Below are 20,779 nucleotides of genomic sequence, written 5' to 3'. Positions count from 1 at the left end.
TCCAGCTAAAGGCTTAGAGTCCAAGGCAGTGTCCTCCTCGAGTCCAGCCAGTGGCCTAGAGCCCACGCCAATGTCTCATGTTTGTCCTTATTGAGGATCTGTACCTGGAAGGCCCAAAGGCCAGTGGTGGAATCCAGAAAATCTACACTGGTGAGATGAAAGATTTGTGCCACCAAGCTGAGGGAACCACATTGTAGCCAGGAAGTGATGCTCACAGTAAAGATCAGAGCTGCCCTGATGAAAATAGAAGCCATTCCCAGTGACAGCAAGGCCTCAAGCTCCTCCTCAAATGAAAACAGCCTAGTTTATATCAGGAAAACCATGCACAACAAGCTTCTCCTAGAAAACCAACAGGTCATGATCTTCCCCTCCGGTTCTCTTTTTATGTCTATTGGTAACAATCTTCAGGTGGAATCCTCCACGCCCAAACCATGCTGATTCAGTTCAGCTGGGCATTACAAGTTGACAATTTGTCAATCCACCCAGGAGAGACTGATTTATGATAAGGAACTGGCTCAGATAGTTATAGAGGCTGACAAATCCCAAGATCCACTGGAGACCAGCAAAGCCCATGGCATAAGTTTCAGCCTGTGTCTTAAAGTGTGAAAAGATCAAGGTCCATCTTCAAGACAGTCAGGCAGGGACAGCAAATTCCCCCTCACAGCCTTTTGTGCTAATCAGGCTTCTAGCAGATTGGATGGGGCCCACCCTCGCTGGAGAGGGAAATTCCCTTGACTCAGTCTACTGACAGAAGTGTTCATTGCATCCAAAACAACCTTGGACACAACAGAATACTGTTGAACCAAATATATGGGCCCACCACAACCCAGTGGAGCTGACATGTAAAGTTAACCCTCAGAGATCCTAAACTTCTGTGGCCCTTTGCCATTCTCTCTGACCCAGAGACCCCGCCTTGCTGTTGACACGCGTCACTTGGACACAGAAGCCCCCTCTGCACCTCCCCTTTCCCTCCTCCTGGACTTGGCTTGCCTTTCTCCCTCTGGGTGGCTGCCCACCCCACTGGTGCTGGGAAGTCTGTTTGGGAGGAGTAGCTTCTCCGCACCAGCCCACTGCCCTGTGACACTTGCTGGGTAACACTGCCACCTTGCGGTACTGCCTTGTCCTTGCTCACCCTTGAAATATTCCAGCCCGGCATTATGGAAGAGCTTTTTTTTTTGCACTTTATTAAATTCTTTTATTGGTACATTGTAGGTATACAACACAATTCCATTTCTCATTGGGAATTGTACCTTTACATAATGCATCTTGGTTCTTATTTTTTCCCCATTCCTAGCCCTCCCTTCACACCCTCCACCCTTCCCTATTTACAAAGACTTTATTTCCATTTTTTCCATTTCTCAGCATTTTTCCTTTCCCTTCTTTCCTTTCCCCTGCCCCTCCCACTACCCCTACCCCTTTGGACCTTTTCTTCCTATTTTGCATTATCGATTATTCATTCTAATCATTGGTACATTTTAGGTATACAATATAATGACATTCATCATTGGAAATTTGCATCTTTACATAGTCTCTCTTGGTTCTTATTTTTCACCCTTGCCCAGCCCTCCTTCAACCCCTCCAGTCCTCCCTATTTACAAAGATTTTGGTCCTATTTTTCCATTTTCTCATATTAATCCCATTCCCTTCTATCCTTTCCCTTAGCCCTCCCACTTCCTTCCCCTTTGCCCCTTTTCTTCCTATTTCACATTACTTATTATACATTTAGTCCTTATTTACACTTTCAGTTTCTCACACCAGAGAAACTATTCGGTATTTACACATGTGTGTCCTATTTATTTCACTTAAGAGTATGGCCTCAATGTGGATCCGCTTAGCTGTAAATGTCTCTAATTTCTCATTTTTTATGGCTGAGTAGTACTCCATTTTATAAAAAACCCCCACATTTTCTTTATCCAGTCTCCAGTTGCTGGGCATTTGGGCTGTTTCCAAGCTTTAGCTATCACAAACTGTGCTACTATGAACATGGGCACACATATATCACTATGGTATGATTCTTTTAATTCTTTGGGGAAGATCCCCAGCAGTGGAATAGTGGGGTCAAATGGGACTTCCAGTCCTAGTTCTTTGAGGTATCTCCATACTGATTTCCACAGTGCTTGCACCAGTCTACACTCCCACCAGCAGTGGAGCAGGGTTCCTCTTTCCCCACAGCCCCTCCAGCATTTGTTATTGGTTGATTTCATGATAGCAGCCATTCTTTCTGGAGTGAAGTGGAATCTCAGCATTGTTTTCATTTGCATCTCTTGAATGACCAGTGATGTTGAACATTTTTTCATGTATTTATTTGCTATTTCTACTTTGTCTGAGAAGTGTCTGTTCATTTCAGATGCCCATTTTCGGATTGGGTCTTTAAATTTGGGAGGTCTGATCTTTTTAAGTTCTTTATAGATTCAAGATAGTAGACCTTTGTCTGAGGAAGAGCAGGTGAAGATTTTTTCCCACATTGTGGGTTGTCTTGGAAAAGCTTTCATTTCACTCTTTTTGCCCACCCCGCCTTGGGAAGAGGTTGACTACCTTTAAACTCCCATGTTCTCTGCATCAAGTCTGTTCTCAAGCTCCTTGAATTTCTTATCCCTAACCCAAAGGATTCTGAGGTTGAGGGTGTTGGGATAGGAGATAGTCTTAGGGGAGTTAAATTTCTGGTCTTCCATATTCTAAGCTTCTTCCCACCAAGTCTACAAAGTTAGAACTTAAAATTCAGACTGCTGGGCCAGGGATTTAGCTCAGTGGTGCCACCACCTGCCTCGCAAGCCCAAGGTCCTGAGTTCGATCCCTGGTACCAAAAACAAACAAAACAAAAAAATTCAGACTACTTTGAGCCATTAGTGATCCCAACTGAAGAAACTATGATGCCTGCTGGCTGCTCTCTACAAACTTCAAAGAACAATATTAAACCATAAAACTCCAAATGAACAAGTATGTTGAAAGTAAAAAGAATTTCTAGGTTCTCCTGGATGCAAAATGTTAAACAGGTTTATCAAATATAAAAGTTTGTGGGATTTTTATTGAACTGTTCATAAGGCCAATGAGAGACCAAGGAGAGGATCCTTAGTTTGTTCTTTTTTTTTTTTTTTTTGGTAAAAGGAATCAAACTCAGGTCCTTCCACTTGTGAGGTAGGTGGTGGCACCACTGAGCTAAATCCCTGGCCCCCTTAGTTTGTTCTTATGGATTAGGCCTAGACAGGATCCAAGGACATATTTAAATGATCCAAAAATACAATGAATTTTTAATTTTTTGAAAAATTCATTACAATATAAAACACATTTCCATGAGTATCCCTCAAAATACTTCCATTAACTTTGACCATACTTATCTCATCATTCTGGCCACTTTCTGAAGCAGTTCTGGAAGTCTTCTTTTGTATCTTTAGTTGGTCTGTTGTGGCTCCTCAGTATCCTGAATCAATTCAGAATGTTTACCTTTCATGGTCATTTTGACTTTAAGGAAGATCCAGAAGCCACACAATGCCAGATCTGATGAATAATGTGGATGAGGACACACATTAATGTTTTTATGAGCCTGCCTTTTGGGGGGGGGAGGGCACTTGGCAGCATCAGTTGCCATATTTTTTTTTGTCACACTTCATAAAGACACTCAAAAAAAAGAAAAGTGGCAAGAAAAATGGGGTAAACCAGGTATGGTGGCTCACGCTTGCAATCCCAGCACTCTAGAGGATGAGGCAGGAGGATTATCAGAAGTTCAAGGCCAGCCTGGGCTACATAGTGGGTTCGAAGCCAGTTTGAACTATATAGTGAGACCCTGTCTCAAAAAAAAAAAAAAAAAAGAGGTGGAGAGACTGAAGGGAGGGCAGGGGAATGGGGAAAAAATAAGAACCAAGATAGATTATGTAAAGGTGCAAATTTCCAATGATGAATATCATTATATTGTATACTTAAAATGTACCTATAAACTTAATAAAGAAAAAAATAAAAATAAAAAAAAGAAAGACAAAAGGAAAATGGGATAAGAGTGTCCAGAGCAAGGGGGAGTATTTTGAGGAGGATTAATGGTAATGTGTCTTTTACTGTAATACATGTTTTAAAATTTAAATACACACTGCAGTTTTTATTTTATTTTTTGTCAATAAATATGTTTATTGATGAAACTGAATTATAAAAAAAAAACAAAACACTGCGTTTTTAAAATCAGCCCTTGTGGGAAGAACAGTGACTGCCCAGGGTCCTCTCTGTGAAGATGTTGCTGACCTCCCACTCCCGAGTACTGGCCCCAGGACTACGGCACCCCGTTTGCCTGGAGGAGCTGCCCTAGGTCCCTACACCTGCGATCCCGTGGAGGACTCTCAGGTACCAGGTGGGAGCCCTAGAAGAGGAGTCCCCCATGGGCAACTCCAGACCTGCCCTTGTGTTCTGCCGGGAGCGCGCCACGCACCCAGCAGCAGTGGCTGACCTCTTAACTCTGATCCAGATCCTCCATGGCACAACTAGAAGCACAATCCCAACTCGGCCTGAAAGAAAATGGAACAGTGCAATCCTGTAACTGGCAATTCCTTCCCTTCAAATGTGAAATTAAATGAATCACGATGACCTCAAAAAAAAGTTCTTGTTTTTTTTCCTCCCATTTTGCTGGGCTTTGGGGTCCATGACTTGTTGGTGTGCTGAGCATAAAGCAATCCTATGTGGTTTACACTCAATCATGTAACAAAATTTAGAATCTCTGAACCAGGACCACATTATTTATGCTTAATATAGAGCATGGCCTGTAGAAGAAACTCATTAAATGTTTGGCTAATTTGAATAGGTAAGGTAAAGAATCATAATGACCATTTTAGAGCCATATACTATAGAGGTCTGTATTTTTCTTCCTGTTGACCTCACACAATTGAAATGTGATATGGAAAATATTATACAATATTTTTGTTTCTTTTCAAACAAGACTATAAAGCTCTAGTTTCAGTAAAGTTTGTAAAAGAAACATTAAAAGGGAAAAATTCCTCCTTTTGCCTCTCTCTTTTTTTTTTTTGGTACCAAGGATCAAACTCAGGGCCTTATGCTTGCGAGGCTGGTGGCAGCACCGTTGAGCTAAATCCCTGACCCTAAAAGTTCCCTCTTAGCCAAACATTAAAGCTTTCTACATTTAAATAGTGAGGCTCCCCCTTCTAGATCCCTATTTGGTAGGAGACTTCACTATTATAAAACCCTCTGTGTTGCCAAAACATAACGTAAAATAGCTAAAAGGTCAATCACTAAATATTTTTAAATGTCTTAAATAATATTTCAGAGCGTGGGGAAGATGAGAAAAACAACTGACCTCTGATCTTTCATTTGTCTTATTATTTGGCAATTAATAAATATATTTAGAAATGCTCTTTCCTCCACAAAAAATTTATGCTAGAGAAATAGTTAATGTTCTTCATAAAAAGATGACAGATGGGGCCGGGGATTTAGCTCAGTGGTGCCTCTGCCTGCCTTGCAAGAACAAGACCCCAAGTTCAATACCTGGTACAAAAAAGAAAAGATGACAGAGAGAACTTGTAGAATGCTATTTACAGCCTTTCAGCAGAAAGCTAAAAAATAATTTATTTGGCCTATTAAACTCTGCCTATCTCTGAAAGCCAAGAAAACTCCAAACCCCCAAGTTCTGAAATGTCAGAACCCTGTGATTAAATGACTTGATAGCTACCATCTGTCTGAGGCTATCATCTGTGAAAGTGTATTTGCTTCTGCCAAATGTAATATCCCCCCAACATTGGGTGGTTGGGATTTGCTCTTGGTTCAAAGTTATCTAAGGTTACAATGCCTGCCTGCTTGGGACTCCTGAGGAGTGTACCCTAGCGAGGAATGCAAACCAGAAAGGGACAATGTTTTCTAAAATGATGGTGTAGCCTCAAGTCAGCTCAGCTCATGAATAGATTAAGGTGATCCAAGTCCACTTTGTCTGACCTAAGTTCATAGGGAATTGCTCTGTTAGAAGATGCCTTTGACAGCATTTTAAATCTGTCTTCAGACCCTCAAATGATCTATGGATAGGTTTGCAATTCAATATAACTGGTTTCTTTGCAATCCCCATACCTTTAAGTATTTCTTTCATTTTTTGAGTTTTTTTGATACTGGGCATTGAACCCGAGGCCTTCACATTGACTACATCCTCAGCCATTTTTTAATTTGAGACAGGGCTTTGCTAAGTCACTATGTTGCTTGACTTGAACTTGTGATGCCCCTGCCTCAGCCTCCCAGGTTGCTGGGATTACAGGCATGCATCTCCACACCTGGCTTCTTTTATGTACAGTAAGTCCCAGACTTCCCAGAGAATGTTCATAAATTGGATTCATTCATAAGTCTGACAAAGTGAGTCTTATACACCTTTGGCACAAATACACAATGTATATTGTTTTGTGCTTTGTGGTGGTCCCTTCCACATCACTACTGCTTCTCCTCTTGCTTCTGGACATCCTGGTCTATGACTGAGCATTATACTGCTATACACTATCACACTGTACAGTAAACACACAACAGCACAACTTTAACAATGTCCAGCAGACACATGAGCTACTTCCATGATTTGTTTGCATCTGTAAATGTTTGTGATGTGAGGTCCTTTCGTATCTGTGAAAGTTCGCAACTCAAATGTTTTTTGATGGACTCTTGGACTGCTTCCATGGTTTAATTCTTGTGAATTATTCTGCCAGGGACATGGGTGTGCAAATAACCTTTCAGGATTCTGCTTTCAATTCTTTTAGTTGTATATCCAGAAACATAGTTCTAAGGTCAGATGGTAAGTCAGGGAATTACTGTATTTCTAAGAAAAAATTCATGGGTTTCATTGAACAAAAAGATCCTGACACACATTTCTCATATACAATAATGTTAAGAATTCAACTATAAATTACCAGATATACAAAAAAATAGAATCAAGAATAAAAGATAATTGCATTTTGATACATAAGCAACAGGAAGCATAATTAAACAAACAAAATCTCCATTGTGTGTGTTAGCTTTTTGTTGCTGTGACAAGATACCTGAGAAAAGCAACTTAAAGGAAAAAGGTTTGTTTAGGCTCACAGTTTCAGAGGTTTCAGTCCATGGTTAGATGGCTCCATTGCTTTTAGGCCAGTGACAAAACAGAAGCATCATGACAAGAGGGCCTAGAGGAACAGAGCTGGTCATCTCAGGCATCCAGGAAGCAGAAAGAGTGAGAGAGCCTGAAAGGAAGAAGCTGGGGACAGGACATAGTTCTTAAGGTCACAAGCCCATGACCCACCTCTTAATTTTCCATTACTTCCTAATAAAGGCATCAAATCATGATTCTATCAATGGCTCCATCCATTGATGAAGTTAGAGCCCCCATGATCCAATTCCCTTTCAAAATTTCCACCTCTGAACACATGAGCCTTTTATTGAGAGTTTTGTTTTGTTTTGTTTTTTGTTTTGTTTTGTTTTGTTTTTCGTACTAGGGATCAAACTTGTGTCTTTGCACTAGCGCAGCAAGCAGCAAAACGACTGAGCTAAATCCCCAGCCTTTGTTTTGTTTTGTTTTGTTTTTTGAGACAGAGCTTGCCATGTAGTTTAGGCTGGCCTTGAACTCACTGTATAATCCGAATTGGCTTTGAACTCATGGCAATCCTCTTGCCTCAACTTCTCAAGTGCTGGTGTGTGCCACCACTCCTGACTTGTGAGACATTTTAGATCCAAACCCTAACACCCACTATCAACAATAGCAACCAAATTACAGGGTACCTAGAAATAAATACAATAAAATATGTGAGACTGCTGGGGATCTTCCCCAAAGAATTAAAAGAATCATACCACAGTGATACACGTGCACCCATGTTCATAGCAGCACAGTTTGTAATAGTTAAAACTTGGAAACGGCCCAAATGCCCATCAACTGGAAACTGGATCAAGAAAATGTGGTTTTTTTATAAAACGGAGTACTACTCAGCCATAAAAAATGAGAAATTAGAGACATTTATAGCTAAGTGGATGCACATTGAGGCGATACTCTTAAGTGAAATAAATAGGACACACATGTGTAAATACCAAATAGTTTCTCTGGTGTGAGAAACTGAAAGTGTAAATAAGGACTAAATGTATAATAGGTAATGTGAAATAGGAAGAAAAGGGGCAAAGGGGAAGAAAGTGGAGGGCTAGGGGAAAGGATAGAAGGGAGTGGGATTAATATGAGAAAATGGAAAAATAGGACCAAAATCTTTGTAAATAGGGAGGACTGGAGGGGTTGAAGGGAGGGCTGGGCAAGGGTGAAAAATAAGAACCAAGAGAGACTATGTAAAGGTGCAAATTTCCAATGATGAATGTCATTATATTGTATACCTAAAATGTACCAATGATTAGAATGAATAATTGATAATGCAAAATAGGAAGAAAAGGTCCAAAGGGGTAGGGGTAGTGGGAGGGGCAGGGGAAAGGAAAGAAGGGAAAGAAAAAATGCTGAGAAATGGAAATAAAGTCTTTGTAAATAGGGAATGGTGGAGGGTGTGAAGGGAGGGCTGGGAATGGGGAAAAAATAAGAACCAAGATGCATTATGTAAAGGTACAATTCCCAATGAGAAATGGAATTGTGTTGTATACCTACAATGTACCAATAGAAGAATTTAATACAAAAAAAATAAAATATGTGAGAAACCATTACTTAGAAAATTATAAAAACTACTGAGAGTAATTTAAAATAGGAAAATATATCCTATATATGTATAAAAATATTTAATATCAGCCCAGCATGGTGGCCCATGCCTGTAATTCTAGCACTCTGGGAAACTCAGGCAAGAGAATCGCAAGTTCAAGATCAGCCTGCACAAGTTAGTGACTTAGAAGACCCTGTCTCAAAATAAAAATTAAAAAGGCTAGGAATGTACTGGGTTCAATCCTCAGTACAACCAAAAAGATTCATATCATAAGGGCATAATTCTCCTTCCAAACTGACCTATATATATTAAACAATCCCAAAGAAAATCACAACAGGATTTTCTTTTTTAAAAAACAGCTTTATTCAGATATAATTCATGTATCGTATACTTCACCCACTTGAGTTCAAGCTAATTATCCTTACTATGTTCTTCAACAGAATTTTCATGTAGCCTGAAAAAATATTCTAAGATATATGTGGAATGTCAAAGTTTTAAAACAGATTAGTTCCCCGAAGACTTTTTGACAGGGATATATGTGAAAGCAATTTATTGAAGATTCCCAGGAAAACTGGGAGTACAAAGAAGAATGTAGAGGAACCCAAAAGGGTATACACGGTGGAGCACTGGCAGCTTTCACTATAGCACCTAAATAAAATGAATAGGTTAGAGAATTGTCTAAAGTCAACACTTACATAGTTACAACAATTAAAGTAGTATAGACTTGCCAGAGAAATTGTTTAAAAATTGATTGGAGGCAACCCACTTTCCCCTCCTGTCCCTCTCAGGCAGGAATTGTCTTTCTTTCAATAAATATTCCTTATTCTTAACCTCTGCTGTTTCTAGAATTCATTGTTTGATTCTAGAGAACATGAATAAAAAAATTAAAATGAGGGCCAGGGATTTAGCTCAGTGGTTCTGCCGCCTGCCTTTAAAGCGCAAGGTCCTGAGTTCGATCCCCGGTACCAAAAAACAAAAAAAAGAAAAGAAAAGAAAAAAAGAAAGAAATCTCTGTTTGGGCTGGGGATTTAGCTCAGTGGTTCTGCTGCCTGCCTCACCAGTGCAAGGTCCTGAGTTCGATCCCCAGTACCAAAAAAAAAAAAAATGAAAAAAGTCAAAGTATTGGCAGATCCATGATCAGTGTAGAGGCTCTATGGAAGACCGTTTTCTTCTCTCTGCTGGTCATTCTCAGTAATTCCTATAGTCCTTGGCTTGTAGACACATTGCTCCAATTTATGCCCCTGTCTTCCCACGGCTGTCTTCCCTCTGTAGGTTTGTCTTCACATGGTCCTCTTGTATAGATACCAGCCATTAGACTTTGGGTCCATTCTAATCCAGTCTGACCTCATCATAACTTAACTACAACTACAAAGACCCTATTTTCAAATAAAGGCAGATTCTGAGGTTCCAAGTAGACATGAATTCTTGGGGGGGTAGGGACACTATTCAACCCAGCACAGCATCAATGGCCAATAATCATATGAAGATGCTCAGCCTCTTTAATAATCTGGTAAATGCAAATGAAGCCTCCAACAATACACATACCATTTTATAGCCTCTACACCGACAAACACTGAAAAATCTAGAGAGGATGTGAATCAACTAGATTCTTCTGGGTGGGAATGTAAACGGGCTCACTACACCTGATCTGCCCTTTTTAGAAAACATTTTGGTATTGTTTTGTAAATCTGACCTAGCAATACTGTTCCTAGGTATAGACTCAAGAGAAATCCTTGCATAAGTATAAGAGACATGTGTAAAAAAGTTTTTAAATAGCAAAGTTTGGAAGTAGTCTACTGAGAAGAGCATAAAGTGTCATGTATTTACCAAATGGAATGCATTTCAGCAGTCAAAATAGATAAACCAACCACATACAAGTAACACGAGGGAATCACTCAACACAATGCCAAATGAAAAGAATGACTTGCAGAAAACTACATAGATTATATGATTTTTATGGAGCTCAAAAGCAATAAAAATCAACTACAAATTATGTTGCCTGCATATACAAGAAAATGTTAATTGCAAGAGTAATAAAGAAGAAATTTAGGATAGCGATTGACACGGTTATAAGTAGATTATAAATGTGGACATCGTGGCTGCCTCAAAGGAATTTTCAAAGCAAACTTTGGGTGCAACACAGAAGAAAGGGAGGCAAATTACTTATTTGTTGTTTTTATAAGAAACTTGCTTTGTTCATTCATTCAGCACTTATTAGGATAAAAACACTGTCAAACATGAGGCTTTTCCAGGAAAAAATGATTGGGTGGGCCTGGTCTCAGTCATCCTCGCAAAGTAAGGGACTCTGAAACTGGAGGGTAGGGGTCGGGGATTTAGCTCAGTGGTTCCACCGCCTGCCTCACAAGTGCAAGGTCCCGAGTTCGATCCCTGGAACCAAAAAAAAAAAAACCAAACAAACTGGAGGGTAGGCTAGGGTGCATAAAAACTTTATGTTTGTCTTAAAACATTTAAGGTCTTTGATGAAAGATACAAATACTGGCTAATTATTATATAATTCATTTATGTTCATAATTTTTATACTGTTAATTCTCACCTTTCTCAAACCAATTTCATTCTTCTTAAATCACTGCTCAATATTTTGTCATGTCCATTCGCCTTCTGTTTTAACATCTCATTTCTCTTCTACTTTCCCCATGATACTTTAGTATACCCTTCATGTTTCCAGCCCCATCTGTCTTGTTTTCATTCTGTACTCTCTGACTTGCCAGGTTCTGCTTGGGAACACTTATGTCATTGGCTTTCCTCAAGACACGGGACCCCGGGATCTGTTTTCAGTAGGAGCACCACCAGATGAGAACAAGCCCCGATGTGGACATGTCTGGACATCTCCCAGAGCAGGCCCCAAGGCTCAGTTCCCCACTAGCTGGGCTCTTTTCTGCTCCTAGGCAGGGACAGCACAACTTCCTGCAGAACTTTCCTTTGAAACCTAAGATGGGAACATTGGAGCAGCCCCAGTTCCATTTCCTCCACAAAGTTGGACCACAACACACCAAACTGCAGCAGCTGGGCTGGAGGAGGAAAACTGGGGAACAAGGGAAGAGCCAGAACATCAAGATTTAGTTTTCTAGACTCTGCACTACTTAGCTCTTTGAAAGACATTTTTCCCAAAGGGACAACTTAATTGTTCCCCAGTGATCCCTTTGATACCTACCTGACACAGATTTCTTAACTTCCTTTGCAGGATAAACAGAGAAAGCAAATCTTGAGTCAGTACAGGAATGAATCTTATATTCAATGAAGTGAAGAGCAGAAGGTCTGGAGTCAGACTCACACAGTTTGAATTCTGGTCCTGCCGTTTACTAGTTGTAGCACATTGGTCTTTAAAATAGAGATAAGAATAGAATGTGCTTATGAAGTTGTAAATATTAAATGAGATAAGCATGTGACGATCTAAGAAAAGTGACTGGCAAGTAGTAAATAGTGATTTGAGTTAGTGTCAGAGTAGAGTCCCATTTGCCCCATTACCCGAGGCAGATATATTCCAGCATATGTCTGAAACCTCAGATAATACCGAACTGTAGGACATTTTTTTTCCTGTATGCCCTGAAACATTGCCACGTAGCACCAGAGGTGATCTGTCCCACCATGTTTTATGCTCTACATCTTAGACATATATAACTTCTTGTACTTTGAGGCCATTATTTCTTACTTTTTTTTTCTTCAATACTGGGGTTTGCATCCAGGGTCTTCACACTGAGCTACAACTTCAGGCTTGTTTGTTTGTTTGTTTGTTCTTTGTACCAAGGATCGAACTCAGGACCTTGTACTTGCAAGGCAGGCAGTGGAACCACTGAGCTAAATCCCTGGCCCTTTTTTTTTTTTTAATTTGTAAGACAGAGTCTTGCTTATTCACTAAGTTGTCTGGGCTGGGATCAAAGTTGCAATCCTCCCGCCTCAGCCTCCCAGAGATTATGTGTACCATCATACCGAGCTTGGGGCCATTATTAAGTAAAGTAAGGGTTACTGCAACACAAGCACTGTAATACCACAATAGTCAATCTGATGACCAAGACAGTTATTAAGCAGCTTATACTGTGGGTGTACACAGTGGACAAAAGGATAATTCAGGTCCCAGATGGGATAGAGCTGGATGGCACAAGAGACCATCGTGCTACTCAGAATGGTGTGTCATTTAAAAATTAAACTTATTTCTGGAAGTTTCCATTTCTTATTTTCAGATGGCAGCTGACCACAGGTAACCGCAACCAAGGGAAGTAAAACTGTGGATAAGAATGGGCAACTATCATCTCTGCTTCCCACAAGGTAGTATTAATATTTATGCAAATAAAGTCTCATTGCTATGGCTAAAGGTCTTACTTCCATACCAGGTGCATTCAGAAAAGAATGTTGCTATAAGTAACATGCAGGATTCATTGCATAAAATCAATATTCTCCTTCTATTTAAAACATGGAGAGTCACTGAGCATGATGGGGCATTCCTGTAATCCCAGGACTCAGGAGGCTGAAGCAGGAGGGTCACCTTGAGTTCAAGGCCAATCTAGGCTACATAGTAAGTTTGAGGCCAGCCTGAACTACATGGCAAGACCCTGTCTCAAAAAACCCAAAACAAAACAAAAAGAGTCCCACATACTCAAACCTAAAGTTATCCAAGAATCTATAAACAATAAAGAAGTTTGGTCCCTTAGTTTCTTGTTAGAAATCATAGATTTGAAAAAATGCTGACAGCCTATCATCATATAATTCTTTACTATTTGTTGACATGGTCACATGTAGGTCATGCAAAAACTGTGCCACAGAGCCCATCTTAGGGTCAGGTTGGTGGCCAATGGGGTGTCAGTTGAATGAGAAATAACCTTAATTTTTCAGGGGATCATTGGATGTTGAATTTTTGCCGCCTGGTCATTTATTTCCTTTTAGAGTTATTTATTTTGTGACTTCTTTGTAAACCTAGAGAAAGGATTTTAGACAAGAAAAGGTTAGGGTGCTGGGCATGGCACACATGTGTAATCCCAGCTCTTGGGAGACTGGGAGAGGAGGATCACTGGGAGTTCAAGCCCAGGCTAAACTACATAGCAAGATCCTGTCTCAAAAAATATGAGAGAGGTGGGGGAGGGGGGAGGAAGGAAGATGAGAGAAGAGAGGAGAGGAGAGGAGAAGAAACGGAGGCACCTGAACAGCCTGGACCTGGGTCTCCATGTGATACCTGAAAACACTCTTCACTGGGGAAGCAGGAGGTACAGTGTTAGGTGGGGGGTTTTTTTTTTTAATGGGGAAAGAGCTGGCAGAGTAGCTGGCAGAGCACTTGCTTAGTACATGCAAGACCCTGGGTACCTTGTACAAATAAACGAATGAATAATAAAAACCAGGAAAGGAGCACGTGCAGAATGCTGGATGGCCCAATGCACCAATCAGAGTGAAAATTTGTTCCGCATGTGGTCTTGTGAAGGCCCAGTTCTTACAAGAGAAAGGAACAGGGAGTTGTTCCCTCTTCCTGCCCATGGCAGCCAGGACAGGAGTGTGTAAACTTGACTCTTCCAGCTGCACTTCCACCTGGAACTTTGTGAGGACAAATAAGTGACCAGAGTATCTTCATGGTGGCATGCAGAGGCAGCCAGCAGCAACAGCCCAGCCCCCAGGGGCTGGGACAGTGGCGGCAGCAAGCTGCCAAGGCTCAGGGCTCAGCTTGATGGGGTGACTCACCCTCCTTGGTAGAAACCCAGGAGTGCCCCTTTCTGTTGGTCATTCATGATAGCTCTTTTTTAGACCTAGCATAATACAACACAATAAAATAAAATACAATGCAATGTGATACAACCCAACACAATGCAATACAATACAACACAATACACAATGAAGCACAGCACAGTACAATACAGTATAATACAATACAGCAAAATACAGCACTTGCTTCAGCAGCACGTATACAATACAGCAAAATACAATAGAATTCAACACAATAAACAAAACATAATTGCAATGTAATTGCTATATTTTGGGTCAAAGGGAAGGTTGGATCAGAGCCCTTGGCACCATTAGGAAGCAGTGAACTAAGTGGTGGGGGCTGGTTAGAGGAAGGTGGGTCACCAGTGTGTGCCCTGCAAGAGGACATCGGACCCCACCCTCTCTGCTCCTTTTGCCTGCTGGCTGACAGGCAGCAAGCAGCTCCTCCGCCACATCCTCCTGCCATGGTGAATGGCACCACTACAGACTCAGAGCAGCAGAGCCAGGAGACTGTGGACTGAAACCTCTAAAACTGGACACTGAATAAGTCTCCACTTTCTCAGTTGATCTGTTTCAAGTATTTATCACAGAACAGAAAACAATGCAAGCAACATAACACCCAGGGAAGACCTGCTCCTCCCCTGCTGATGTCCCCTCTCCGCTCAGTTAACCCAACTTTATGACAATAAGGAATAGGATGGAAAGTTGGGTGTCTTGGTCCATTCAGGGTTGGGTGGTGTCTAAACAATGGACATTTATGTTTCACAGTTCTGGAGTCTGGCAGTTCGAAATCAAGGTGCCTACAGAATCAGTGTCTGGTGAGGATGGCTTCCTGGCCCACGAATCTGTCTTCTAGCTGTGTCCTCACATTGTGGGAGGCGTTAGTGCGCTCTCTGAAGCCTCTCTTATCAGAGCACTAATACTATTTGCAAGGGCTTTGATCTCGTGACTTAAGCACCGCTCTGAGTTCCCACTTCTAACTCCATCACATCGGGGTTAGGATTTCATGGGATGAATTTTGGGGTACACAGCATTCAAGCCATAGCAGCTGGGCATAAGGTCAGTAAGGAAAGGTCAAGGCAGGCAGGGACAGTGTAAGGGCAGTGATTCTTGAAGGGTCACTGTGGGGAGGATGCTGAGCAATTGTCCTCCTTCCTGGATGACAGCCTCCAGAGCATGGCTGGCCATGGAGGGCAGAGGTGGACCACCAGGCTGGAGGCAAGCTGTGTCCGTGTAAAAATACCATTGCTTTTTCTACTTCACCTGTGTGGTACAAGTCCTTCCAAGCTGAATGCTCCTGGGAAATATCCCTAGTCTTGATATGTAGAAATAATGACCAAATACAGTTGGTGTTGCATGCAGTCATGCAGGTAATGAGTCCCTGGCTCCGGAGGATGCAGAAAGGAAAATCACCCCTCTGCCTCACAGGCCTAATCTATGTTTTCTCTCCTTGGAGCAGGAAAGCCAGGAAGTTCTCCATAGCTCCATTCCACTCTTATAAACATTCAAGAGTGTTCAACCAGAGCTAAGGGGCCCATGGGATTTTAATGATGTTTCATTGTGCCATAATTTTGTTTTTATGTGGTTTTTTTTTTTTTTTTTTTGGTACTGGGGATCAAACTCGAGATCTTGTGCTTTCAATGCAAGCAGTGGAACCACTGAGCTAAATCCCTGGGCCTGTTTTTATGCGTTTTAAGTAATGTTTTTAACTTTCTGTATTTGCCTAGGAGCAAATTATTCTAAAGGGTACACTTCGATCAAAAGCATCCATCAATAAACCCATGTGATAATGACCTTTGCAACTGAGCTCATGAAATATTTATCCTCTAACTTGGGACAAGGCTTATGTTCATTGTGTAGGATAGCTATGGCACAGAGCTTACAAATGCTAATCAACCCAATATTAATAACGTTCCGGTTTTGAATTTGTTAGCAACTACATTTTACTCATGCTGTACCCAGAAGCCATATGTGAGATCTTTATTCTTCTAAAAAATACAACAAAAAATTCTTATTCATGATTTCACTCATGATCTCTGAAAAATCCCATGTGAATGCTGATAATATAGTTGGGTGTGAGTGAATAAAATAGTCCCAGAGCATAGAATTGGAATTATATTTACAGCCAATTTCCTTTCCATAGAAAATCCCCCCTCTCCTTTTATATATTACCTTATAATACACCAAAATAGAATTTACCAGCTTTACACAAATCTCATCCATCAGTTTTGAGACAGGATGTCTGCTCATCCTTCTACAAAGTTAAATCCACCAAAAAAAAAAATAAATAAAGATTTAAACCAGGCATTGTGGTGCACACCTGTAATCCCAGAACTCAGGAGGCTGAGGCAGGAGGATTGCTGCAAAGTCAAGGTCAGCCTGGGCTACATAGTGAGTTCAAGGCCAGACTGAACTACATAGCAAGACCCTATCTCAAAACAATAACAACAAAAATGAAGATTTGCCACCACCAAGGTTAGGACTATAAAATAAATATGCCATGGCCACAATAAAGAACATTCCAGAAAGGGGATCCCCCAAACATTCTAGGCCAGGGATAGCAACGCACAGCTGTGCCCAAATCTAGCCGCTGCCTGTTTTTGTCCAGGATGCAATCAAATATTAGGTTTTTTTTTAAAAAAAATAGTTTTTCTTTTAAGTTTTTAAATGGTTGAAGAGGAAAAAAGGAAATTTTTGACAACATATCAATTACATGAAGTTGAATCTTCGGTGTCCACATGCACAGCTTCATTGGAGCACAGCCTTCCTCATCCCCAAAGTACTTCCTCAGCTGTGTCCATGCACTGCAGAGCTGAGCCTGGCAGCACAGGCTGTGGTGGTCTTCAGTGTCATCACTCTGTCCTCCATGCAGCTTCATCGAAATGGTGTGCGGCTGCTTCAGAGGCAACTGTGCCAGATTGAAAATGCAGTGCTCTGAGCTGGGCATGGTGGCGCATGCCTGTAATCCCAGCACTTGGGAGGCTGAGGCAGGAGGATTGCTGTGAGCTCGTGGCCAGCTTGGGCTACATAGTGAGCTCCAAGATAGCCTGAAGTGCAAAGCGAGACCTGTCTCAAAATAAAATAAATAAAATAAAATAAATAAAACTATGAGGATGTTGCTCAGTGAGAAGAACCTGGATTCAATCCCCAGTACTGCAGAGAGTGAGAGAGAGAAAAGAAGAGGGAGAGGGACGGGGTTGGGGGGATTGTTTAGTCAGCCACCTGTGTGTAGTCCCTCTGGAGATCAAGCCTGTGCCCCACTCCCTGGCGTGATGGAGATCTTTTACCTTATCTCTTCACCCACAGTATTGACTTGGTGCCATCGATAGACCCAGGGTGCCAAGTGCGGTGAAAAGCACACCCACCAGATGCCTTGGAAGAAGGACTACGACGTTGTTACTGTAGGAAAGTATACATACCATAAAATGGACCAACTTAATGTTGGTGCACAGTGCCTAGTGTTCAACATTTGTACATTATTGCACAACAGATCCCTAGAACTGTTTCATCTCCCAAACTGAAACCCTGTCCCCATTGAACAGAAGCTCCCACGCCCCACCCCCCACCCCAGTACCCAGCTACCACCCTTCTACTTTCTGTCTTGGTGACTCTGGTTCCTCTAGGGACCTCACAGGAGCCGATCACACAGCGTCTGTCCTTTGGTGCCAGGCTATTTCACTATGCATAATGTCCACCAGGACTAGCTAACTTTGACGAATGCTTTGCAGTTGACACAGAATTTCCATGGGCCTTATTTCCCTTTGTGGGGACAGTTATTTTTATCCCATCACAGTAGAAGCTGTGAGGCAGCCCTTAAACTACCGGAGGTCACTCCGGTGCCTGCCCACAGCTCCCGAGTCACTATGGCTCAAGGTGCTGTGCACAGGGCAGGAGCAGAGGACCAGGGGCTCATCCAGTGAGTGACTTTCCTCAGCCAGGGACAAGGGCAGGCAGGTGATGCCACACTCCCTTGTCCCTCCAGGAGGGCAGTTCTGCGGTGGGCTCCACTGTCCCTGGCACCTTTACCCCTGAACTCACCCCTAATGGCTTCCTCCTTTCCCTGGTTGGATCCCCACCCCTCCTGTACTCCTCATGGCTCCCTAGCAAACGTCCTGCCCCCATCCTCAACTCCGGGTCCACTTGGGGGAAACTACAATTCATGTGTATGTCACGAGGTACACAGACATGGTAACTAAGGGTCACAGAGACCAACCTGTTGACTTTCCTGGTACTAAGCTAATAGTCAGGCTCCTAGTTCTCATTCTCCCTGCAAGCATAGTGCACTTCTGGCTGCTCCCCCAGCAAGGTCTCTGCCTCAGAGACTGCAGGCTGGTGTTGGCTGAAAGGCACTGGGAAAGAAGCGTGGGCCACAAGTCTGAAAGCCGTCCTTTCCCACTGCTCTGCAAAAAGTTACACTCAGGGAGCAAGTATATTTTCAGCAGAATATACCCAATCTGTTAAGATTGCTTATTGTAAATAAATTTGGGATTTATATAGACTTATGGTTCACAGAAGGCTGGTGGGGGTGATTAGTCACAGAAGTATTTTCTATTTGTATAGTTAGCACAACACAAAACAGAAGCCACCCCAGATCTAACTAGCTTCCTTTGAGAAATGTCAATCAGAAACTAAAATACGTTCTTACGTAGGAGAAGGGGACATTTGGAGGAGATGCTTCTGGAAAGTTTTGGCTTCTGTAGAAAAGACTGTTTTATGTAGGCCTGACATTTGCCCGTTACCATTTGAACCCTTAGTTTTGTGTTGGGTGAGATCTATAATTCACATAATATTTGCTTTGAAAATTTTACTCTGTGTATTAACACCCATATATACACATTTTAAAATAATTAATCCAAGGTTATTTCTTATCCAAGTTTGATTGGTGTTGATAAATGTTTGTTGAAAGGAAATCTTATTAAAATGAAGATCAAAATTTCACAGTTAATCTTAAAAAAAATAAGAAATATTATGAGAAGTATTTTTTTTTACTTTACCAAAATTTGTTGTAATTTCAACCACGTCATTTTAAACAAATAAGAACCCAATGAGTGATTTTTGGCCTCTTAAAAGAGCTCATTTCCAGGATGCTTCCTCTTAGAATACAGTCACTGTGTAGAAAAAGACTCAACCTACACCAAGGATCCAGTGCAGAAACTCTGGCCAAGCTCTCTAGCTCCACCCACATCCAAAGACCAGCCAAGTGGGTGTGCCATTTTGGATGAGCTTCCCAGTCACGCCTCACAGCTGCTGCTGCGTCATCAACCAATATCTGACTGCAGCCTTCAACTATGGGAGACACCAAATGAGAAGCTGAGCTCAACCATAGAGCCTTGAGAAATGACCATATAGTATTGTTTTGAGCTACAAAATAGGGGTAATTTTTGGCATAACTTTTCTGTCAAGATTGTATAATACATTAAAATGACATCCTTTACTCAAAGATTACCTTTGCTGAATATCAAAAGGGGGGCAATTTTTGCAAAAATATTTGAAGACTTGATTGGTTTCCCCAAATGCCTCTCTTAAATGCTTGATATTAAAATCTTTCTTTTTAGAAGTTCCCATCACATCATCTTTGTTGGTTTTCCTCTGATTCTACTACTAACTGTTCTAACTCTCCTCCATGCTCTTTTATCATTAGTGGGGAGAATTGTTTTTGACAGTTTTCTGAGGTTTCTCTTACCAACTTCACCAAATCCTGATAGTCATTGTGACTTGACAGTCAGTTTGCATTGACACTCAAGAGTCACAAAGGTCACCCACAAAGATGCTGATGAGGCAGAGAGAGATCCTAGAGCTAAGCAGGGGGGGGGAAGCTGATCAGAACCTATCTTCTAAGTGATATATTTGTTAATATAAATGTTTTCATATTATGAGGATTTTTGTTTTCCACACAACACTTTCTTCATGTGAAGGAGTCAAATGTTCCATGAAAAGAAGCTTCCTGTTGTGGAATTGAGCAATGGAGTACTTCATTGCTTCCCTGCTCATTCCTTTGCCCCTCCCACCCCTAACTCAGCAGTTTGAACCAGGGGTTTCCAATCTAGTATGTTCTTCTCCATGAGAAAAAGCACAGGAAATTTTAAGTACAGCTTGACATGTTACCCCTTCTGGGGATGATTTTTATAGATAGTACCTGACTTCTGATGCTTCGATTTAGGGCTTTTCAATTTTACAATTGTGCACATTTCATGTGCATTTGATAGAAATCATTCTTGGAATTTTGAATTTGGATCATTTCCAGTCTAGTGATATGTGGTATGGCTTTCTTTAGCAGTGTTGGTCAGTGGCAGCAAACCACATCTCAGTCAGCCACCAATCAATCACAAGGGAAACAACTGAAACTCTACAGCATGGTGTGTTGCTAAGCATCCTGTTGGTAAATTAGGTAGATTAAGAGCATGGAATTTTCAACTTACAATGGATTTATGAGGATATAACTCCATCATAAGTCA

This window comes from Heterocephalus glaber, unplaced genomic scaffold (assembly GCF_053883595.1).
Source record: "Heterocephalus glaber isolate CG9 unplaced genomic scaffold, H.glaber_assembly_v1.0 deba00001523, whole genome shotgun sequence".
NCBI classification, from domain to species: domain Eukaryota; kingdom Metazoa; phylum Chordata; class Mammalia; order Rodentia; family Bathyergidae; genus Heterocephalus; species Heterocephalus glaber.
Note: the sequence above shows the minus strand (reverse complement) of the source record.